This window comes from Macrobrachium nipponense, chromosome 4, assembly GCF_015104395.2.
Source record: "Macrobrachium nipponense isolate FS-2020 chromosome 4, ASM1510439v2, whole genome shotgun sequence".
Lineage (NCBI taxonomy): Eukaryota > Metazoa > Arthropoda > Malacostraca > Decapoda > Palaemonidae > Macrobrachium > Macrobrachium nipponense.
Window position 1 is genome coordinate 2,859,502 of NC_061100.1, and position 8,474 is coordinate 2,867,975.

Below are 8,474 nucleotides of genomic sequence, written 5' to 3' on the forward strand. Positions count from 1 at the left end.
AACTTTTCCAACAGAAAGGCATCCATCGAAAATCTGAAACATCTCGAAATGGTAGTCACCGAAACCTAGATCACCAGGAATGTTAGGCCATAAAAAAAAATTAGAGTAGGTTTAATGCAGTAAGACATCTTGAAAAACATCACAAAAGCTTTACAACTAAATATCGATGTACAAAATTTTGTAGTTCTAAAACTAAATAATCATTGCGGACTGTTTCAAAGTCAAGAATGAGTATCAGTCTGCTGGAAAACAAGTAGTGACATAAAGGGCGGCAAATATGAAATTTTGGATATCTGATGAGACCTGAAATACAATACAGATGTAAAGAAAAAGTAGAGTGTCAAGAACTAAAGTGAAGACGGGCATTGAATCAAGAAAGAATAACAAAGACTATGTGAGCACAAAGGCCAATGCAAATGATATTGACAATTCTATGTATTCATGAGGTGGCATCGGTGTTAACATAGTACATAAGGTTATTAATGGAATATTAATGCAGGAAAAGAGGAAGAGGAAAATACATGTCAATAAAAACGTCAAAAGAAGAAAGATAACGTTGCAAAGCACTTTTTGCGAGGTCATGAATACGAAGTAAGAAGGTGACACTTGTATATACCAGAAGCTGATGAAGACCTGAATGTGCCTAAGAATGAATTCAATATTTGAAGTGGAATCAATATTAAATTAACTTAGATCGAAAACAGAAGGTTATGATGGAATAAGTGCAAAGATGTTTTAGCTGAAAGTGCAATGACACCTCGAATTCTAGCTACACTGTTTTGTAGAATATGGAATGATAAAACAAACCCTGATGATTGGGAATTGGAAGTTATAACAAAGATACCGAAGAAGGATGACCTGACTGAATGTGTTTAGTACAGAGGCACTGCAGTTGGGTCGGTTGTAATTAAAATATTCAGTATCCTTATTCTTAATAGGCCGGAGAACGGAATTAATAAACTGGGTTTAGAGAAGGCAGGAGCTGTACAGAAAAAATATTTGCGTTTGGATATGTAGTGGAGCACAATATGATATTTAAAAAATTCCCTTCATATGGCTTTTGTCGATTGCTAAAAGGCATTTGACTGGATCCACAGATCAATACACACACACACAAACACATATGCGCGCACATACAAACATACATAATATATACAAGTGTGTGTGCACATAATGTGTTTGTGTGTGTGCATGTCGGTATGTTTTTGTGCGTGAAACAATTTGCAATTTTAGACATGACATTTCTATTCTTTCAAATATTCCACAACAAATAACATTAATATCGAACTGACTCAAGTTATCCCAGTGATAAAATGAAATCATTATTAATGGGTTCTTTGTGGCTCAATGTTCTTAAATATGTATATGGATGCATATTTACATACGTTCTTTTATTTATTACCTCGGTGACGGCAGTAGTAAGTCCCTTGCACTTTTAAAATTCAGATCACAGAAAATATGTAACTTGGAGAATCATACTAACCTCTGTAAGCGTAATATACCTCGAAATGGAATACTGCCTCTAAGAAAAACAGCCGTATACACAAAATAAAAATAAGCAATAAGAGATTAAGGTGAAACTTGAGTGTTAAGTTACAGAGCAACGGAATTTAAGTAAGTAAATACTGGCGAAACCAGACACAGCCCACAAGCGAAAACAGAAGTACAACGTCTCCACCAATACGAGGTTAGTATTCAAAAATTGCGAAAGGGCTTCGAATAGATGATTCAGTCCACTCACTTCCTTTTTTCACCCCACTATTAATGTAAAAGAGGATACTACGGATCTTCTTCCCGCACAAAAATAAAAGTCTCTCTCTCTCTCTCTCTCTCTCTCTCTCTCTCTCTCTCTCTCTCTCTCTTACACATGCGCGCGCACACACACAGACACACCCACACACACAAACACACTCACACTCACAAGAAACCATAGGCCCTGCATTCGATCCCCCAGCGGGGCTAGGAAAGGAACAGTATGAGAACTTGTCCTACCAATTAATTGTGCCCTTGTTGACCTAGGCATTGAATTACGTATACCTGGCTGAGTGATAAGCAGGAGTGACTTGATGAGGATATGACCCCTTTTCCCACTTGTGGGAAACGCCTCGTAAGATTATGAGGTAAAATGCTATATATATCTCCAGCTCTCTCACTCAATTTCGTCATTCGACCACCCTGTTAACTTTTCCGCGCCCTGATTAGCCTCCTAATATCAGAGAGAGAGAGAGAGAGAGAGAGAGAGAGAGAGAGAGAAGAGAGAGAGAGAGGTAATTATAACGAGATGAAAATCCACAGAAGGCCTGTTGTCTTGACCCTTTTATACACCCTCTCTCTCTCTCTCTCTCTCTCTCTCTCTCTCTCTCTCTCTCTCTCTCTCTCTCTCTCTCTCCTCTTTCTTTCTTTCCTGATGAGGTATACGTTTACTTTCGTATGAGTATTTTTAATGTGTGAGAGAGAGAGAGAGAGAGAGAGACCGAGAGAGAAAGAGAGAGAGAGAGAACAGTAGTGTTGCAAAAATTAGATCCTAAAGTGCAAAACATAAGACTACAAATAAGATATATATATATATATAATATATATATATATATTATATATATATATATATATATATAGTATATATATATATATATATATATATATATATATATATATATATATATATATATATATATAGTGATAAAAGAAAGTAATGAAATGAGTAATGATAACCAGGAAATAAAAGTAGGAATAATCTATCAATAAAATTTACAGCAGGAAGAAATTATGGAGGCAAGAAAACGAGAACATTTAGAAAGATATTAATAGACATTTTAATCAGATCGCTGAATTAACATTCTCAACTCTTTTGTGTCCTTGAAAACACTTTTACCATTCTGTAATATAAATAGCTAAAAAAAACGTAATTATGATCTCAACAAGGGGTATTAAGCGTAATATATCTGGTTAGTGACAGCAGTGTATTAAGATTTGTTCCAAAGTTTTACTTTTCATAGTTTCTATTTAATATTGTCACGGAGAATGGTTGATCGTTCAGTTTTATAGGTATTTCATTCGCAAAGCTGATTTATTTGTTTATTTACTCAGTATAACCGTTTGTTCCATTAATGGAAAGTGATTCCATTACAGCATGCACATAACAGGAATTCGTAATGAGGTTTATTTTCAAAATTAATTATCCATGAATTGTTATTCGGACAGAAAAATTTCATCAACAGCAACAATAATTGTAATTGGAACTTCTCACAAATACAAAAATAAAATTCACAGCATGAATTTCCCATAATTCCATAAACATGAAGTCAAAAATAAAATTCGCAATATATCAAGATATGTTATAATCTATTCCACGTAAAATTAAACGTATCTAGGAAGCAAAAAGCAGCTTATGCATAAACGAAAAAGTTCCTCTTGCATATTATATATTAAATCTATTTATTATCATTTTTATATTTATTTATTTTATTTCATTTATGTATTTAGTTTTTTGCAGACCAGCATCATTTCCCTGTTATTCTTCATCCCGTCCCAGAGAGAAAGCTATTACGTGATATCATAAAAAAAAAAGGACGCCTGGCGAGATACGCAAAAGTTTCTACAGAAATCTTCAACTACTTTTCTCTTGATGATAAGGGGATTTAGCATTCATACGATAAAGGTTTCTGAATTGTTTTATCATTATACTTCAGTAAGGTCCTCAAAAGACAGTCTTCTTGTCTCTGGCAATAATAATAATGATAATTATCTTGAATGAAAATAAAAATGCGAAAATAAAAAAAAAGTTGTTTATTTTACTTTGTTTTGGTTGTAATTACTGTCTTACTTGTTCCACTCCGCTGATTGGAGGCCTCGAAGTGTCTTCTTTGCAAACTGTACTTTCACTCTTTTGGAACAACTGGGAAAGGTAAAGTGTTTCAGTATCTAATGATAAATTATAATTATTTTTCAATAACTGTACCAATGAATTATTTTTTAAGCCAAGCACATAAATCGCTTTCTAAATTATTGACAAAATTTTCAGTGTAAAATAGAAATTTATTTTATAAGATATTTCTCCTTTTCTTCCATTTATTGCTCTTCAAACGTTTATTTAAAAAAACGTAAATAAATAAAATTAATAACAATCATAAATATATGCAAAATATTTACTTGAAGATACACATACACACATATACGTGTATATATATATATAGATATATATATATATATAATATATATATATATATATTATATATATATATATATATATATATATATTATATATATATATATATATATATATATATATATATATATATATATATATATATATATATATATATATATATATATATATATATATATATATATATATATATATATATATATATATATTAGATTTATTTTAATTCCAAACCCGTCTTTAAAAAACTCCTCACGCACAGAAGGCAACACAAAGCGCCCGGTTTGAAATAAGTTTCTTATTTTATTAGATTTCGTCAAAAGTTACGGGAAAGTTACACAATATACAACGCGCCATACAGAAAGAAAACTGTAACGTTCTGGGATTATTTCGATATTTTCTTTACTTTAATCTAAGGTTTATTAAAGAATGAAAGCTTCTTTGTGATATAATTGAAAACTCATTTCGGTTACTAAAAACTCTGTTCTCGTTTCTGGATATTTCTTCTTGATTTAAGCATTCTAGGATTTATTTATTTTTCACATATAATCTTTTACAATCCTCCAATTTTTGCTCTGTTTAAATGACGACTTATCTTTAATACAGGCCCTTTTTAACCTGAATGTTGCGTTCATTACAGCCAGTTTTTTCTTATATTAGTAAGTTTCATTTTATTTACGTTTTTCTTTTTTTAATTTCCTGAATTTTGATTGTTTTAAACTTTAAACATAAAAAAATATACCTCCTTTATTTTGAAACGCCAGCACGGTTTTTTATTTATTTGATATTGTCTCCACAAATCGGTTATTAACATTGCCAATATATATATATATATATATATATATATATATATAGATATATATTCTATATATATATATTATATATATATATATATATATATATATATACTATATATATACATATATATATATATATATATATATATATATATATACATATATATATACTATATATATATATATATATATATATATATATACTATATATCTATATATATATATATATATATCTATATATATATATATCTATATATATATATATATATATATATATATATATATATATATATATATATATATAGATATATATATATATATATATATATTATATATATATATATATATATATATATATATATATATATAGATATATATATATATATATATATATATATAGATATATATATATGCATATATATATATATATATATATATATATATATATATATATAGATATATATATATATATATATATATATATATATATATATATATATATATTATATATAATTGTTCCTAAAGCCGCCAGTATGATAAGAAGTGATCCAACTCTGCTCACCTTTTCAAACACGCTTATAAATCTCTTGCCCTAAACCTAACCCGAAGGTTTCTTAAAAAGAATGTGGCTTGAATTTTTTTTTTTTTTCTTTTTTTTTGGTGGGTGGGGGTTGGTATAGCATTTCCCTCCTCCCATCCACTCGGGAGCTCCAAAAGCAGAAGGATCAAGGGTAATACAAAAAAGGACTCGTTCGATAGGAATGTGCCAATATTCACGTGATAATCCAAGCAGCGTAATGACTGCAATAAGGGTCAATCGAGGGTAAGGTTAGCATGCACGAGTCGACCTTAGCCCCTCATTATTTGCAGTTGAAAAGAGAATTTCACGGAGGTCTCGACAGAAGTAATTGTGGTTGGGCGACAAAAGGAGACGGATATATAGTTTTGACAAGTATATGTTACCGACCATTATATTGATTTAAATCTTTTCTAATTCGAATGGCATAGTATAAAGGCACACACACAAATATATATATATATATATATATATTATATATATATATATATATATATATATATATATATATTATTATATATTTCACAAATATTATTTTCTCTTTATAGCTGGCTGCTGCAGGTTCCCTAAAAGTATTTTTAGAAAAGAGGATGTAACAACAAATCTCTTTCGTTGTATCATTCATGACCCGGAATGAAGCATAATAAAAATTTAAAAAGAACATATATGTTGGACCCTACAATAATTTCGAACTTATGACTAATAATATACCTATCCCAGACGTCTTAAGACTACAGCATTTCAAATACATACAATATCTACGACAATACATCTTGGGTAGATAGGCTACAATAAGAGCCTGGTTTTATATACTTTGATTTGAGGTTCCTTTTCGATTGCTAAGAGACTGTGCTCCATGTACGGCAGATTGTAAAACTAAATTTCTATACGTTATAACAAAACTTATGAGCTATCAGAAATAACGTATCTATCTAAGGGCTTCTTAACCCTCACACGCCTAATGTAAGAAAATGATAATATATGCCAATTAGGTATATATATATATATATATATATATATATATATATATATATATATATATATATATATATATATATATATATATATATATATATATATATAATATATATTATATATATATATATATATATATGACACATGAAACAAGTCCTGCATTACCAAACAATCTTTTTATATTTTATGCTTCTTACCATTTCTCACTGCAAAAAGATATTCAGTTTATTATATTTTCGACACTGATATGAAGATAGATAATTTAACAGACAACCATTTAATAAAAAAAAAAAGGAATGATACACATAAAACACAAACCAAATAAAGACAAATTGTATCGTTTGATCATCAACTATAAAAATATTTTGTTGCCTGGATTCAGTTTCCCATTTCCTGTAATTAAATTTCGTCGACATAAAACGATTAACTGGGAGATAGGAAATTCACGGAAGGATATTACAAATCTAAAAATTTCACTGAAGTTCTTCTCAAACTCACTGAAATAACTTATCCCGACATTCACGTGATAATTATCAGATTCACTGAATGGCAACTGAGAAGATAAACGAAAGTGTTAAGGGGGAAATTTCTTATCTTTATCATTTTATTTCTTCTTCATCTTAATCGAGTTATGAGAATGCCACTGAAGCTGTCGACGCTATGACGATTAATTCTCGAAGTTATTCGATAAACATGGCCAATCCACAGTAACACGGAACCTATTGTTTGTTTTATTGGGCAAAGAACATTTCAGGCAATTGGATTTTGGATTCCAGTCCCTTGTGTCACTGGCGGAAGGAAATCTCAACGTCAATATCTGGAATTCTGGATAAACTAATCTTGACTGACTGGAATCCAGCTACCAGTTCTAGCTTTCGCTCCAGGGACAACGTGACGTTAATGCAAGGGATTCGAATCGTTTCAAAATCTCAATACAAATAGCCATCGGTGGTTAATATTGCATAACTTTCCCCCTAAACGCACATCCATATAACAATCTTCTGCCCGGGTGGAATTCTTTCAGCATTGATACCCGAGGCTAGTAATAGGGGATCTCGTAAGTTATGCATATTGTATGCCTCTAGGACAGTTCCTTCCTGTCTACGTCTCCCCCTCTATCTATAGTTATATTTCATATATAGCTGAGAGTGAAACATTATTTGTAACACTGTACGCGAAGAAAATAACTTCTTCTTCGTAGGCGGTAAGCTTTTCAGGAAAGCTGATGACTGAACCTGATTTACAGATTGCATATGTCAGTGGTGGAGGCTTAAATATCTTCGTAAGATTACATTAGCGCAGTATTGTGCGAGGGAAGCTGAGCTGTGACGTCGATTTCTAAATTAAATCAATGACTCAATCAATTCTCCAACTTCACAATTTTAAAGAACGGAATAAATTCTATAAAGCACGACGTTCTCTTAGCCAAAACGAATCACCTTAATCTAAGAGAAAGCCGAGATGACCGGTATACTCGAGATCTGAGCGTTTGTGTCTCTAAGGAAACAGTTGGAAAGGAAATTTCTTTCCCAACGTACCTGACCTTATCTCGAATCCTCCTGTTATTCACTTGCCGATAAACATATTCCTAAAAGGAAGAGAAACGTGAAGCGCCGTTTCTTTATCCTCTTAATTTCATGGAACGTTTGGCAGCAGTCAATGATAATAAAAATGAATCCCTTCCGCCTCTCTTCCTCTCCGCTTTTTCGGGGCAGAGTTGGTAATGCTGGGAAGAATTCGCTTTGCTTTTCTTCAGATCAGATATCCACGTATTCCGGTCGCCTCGGGGTATAATGATGGCAGGCGAATCTCGCCTTCTACTGCTCCCTCTCAAGTTTATTTCGTAATCTCGTCCCACCGCCCCCCTTCTTTCGTAGATTTCCCGTACACTATTATTTCAAACATTTTATGAAGTCGTAGTGGGCAACTATAACTTTTACAGTTTCACAATTTTCGTATAATGTAA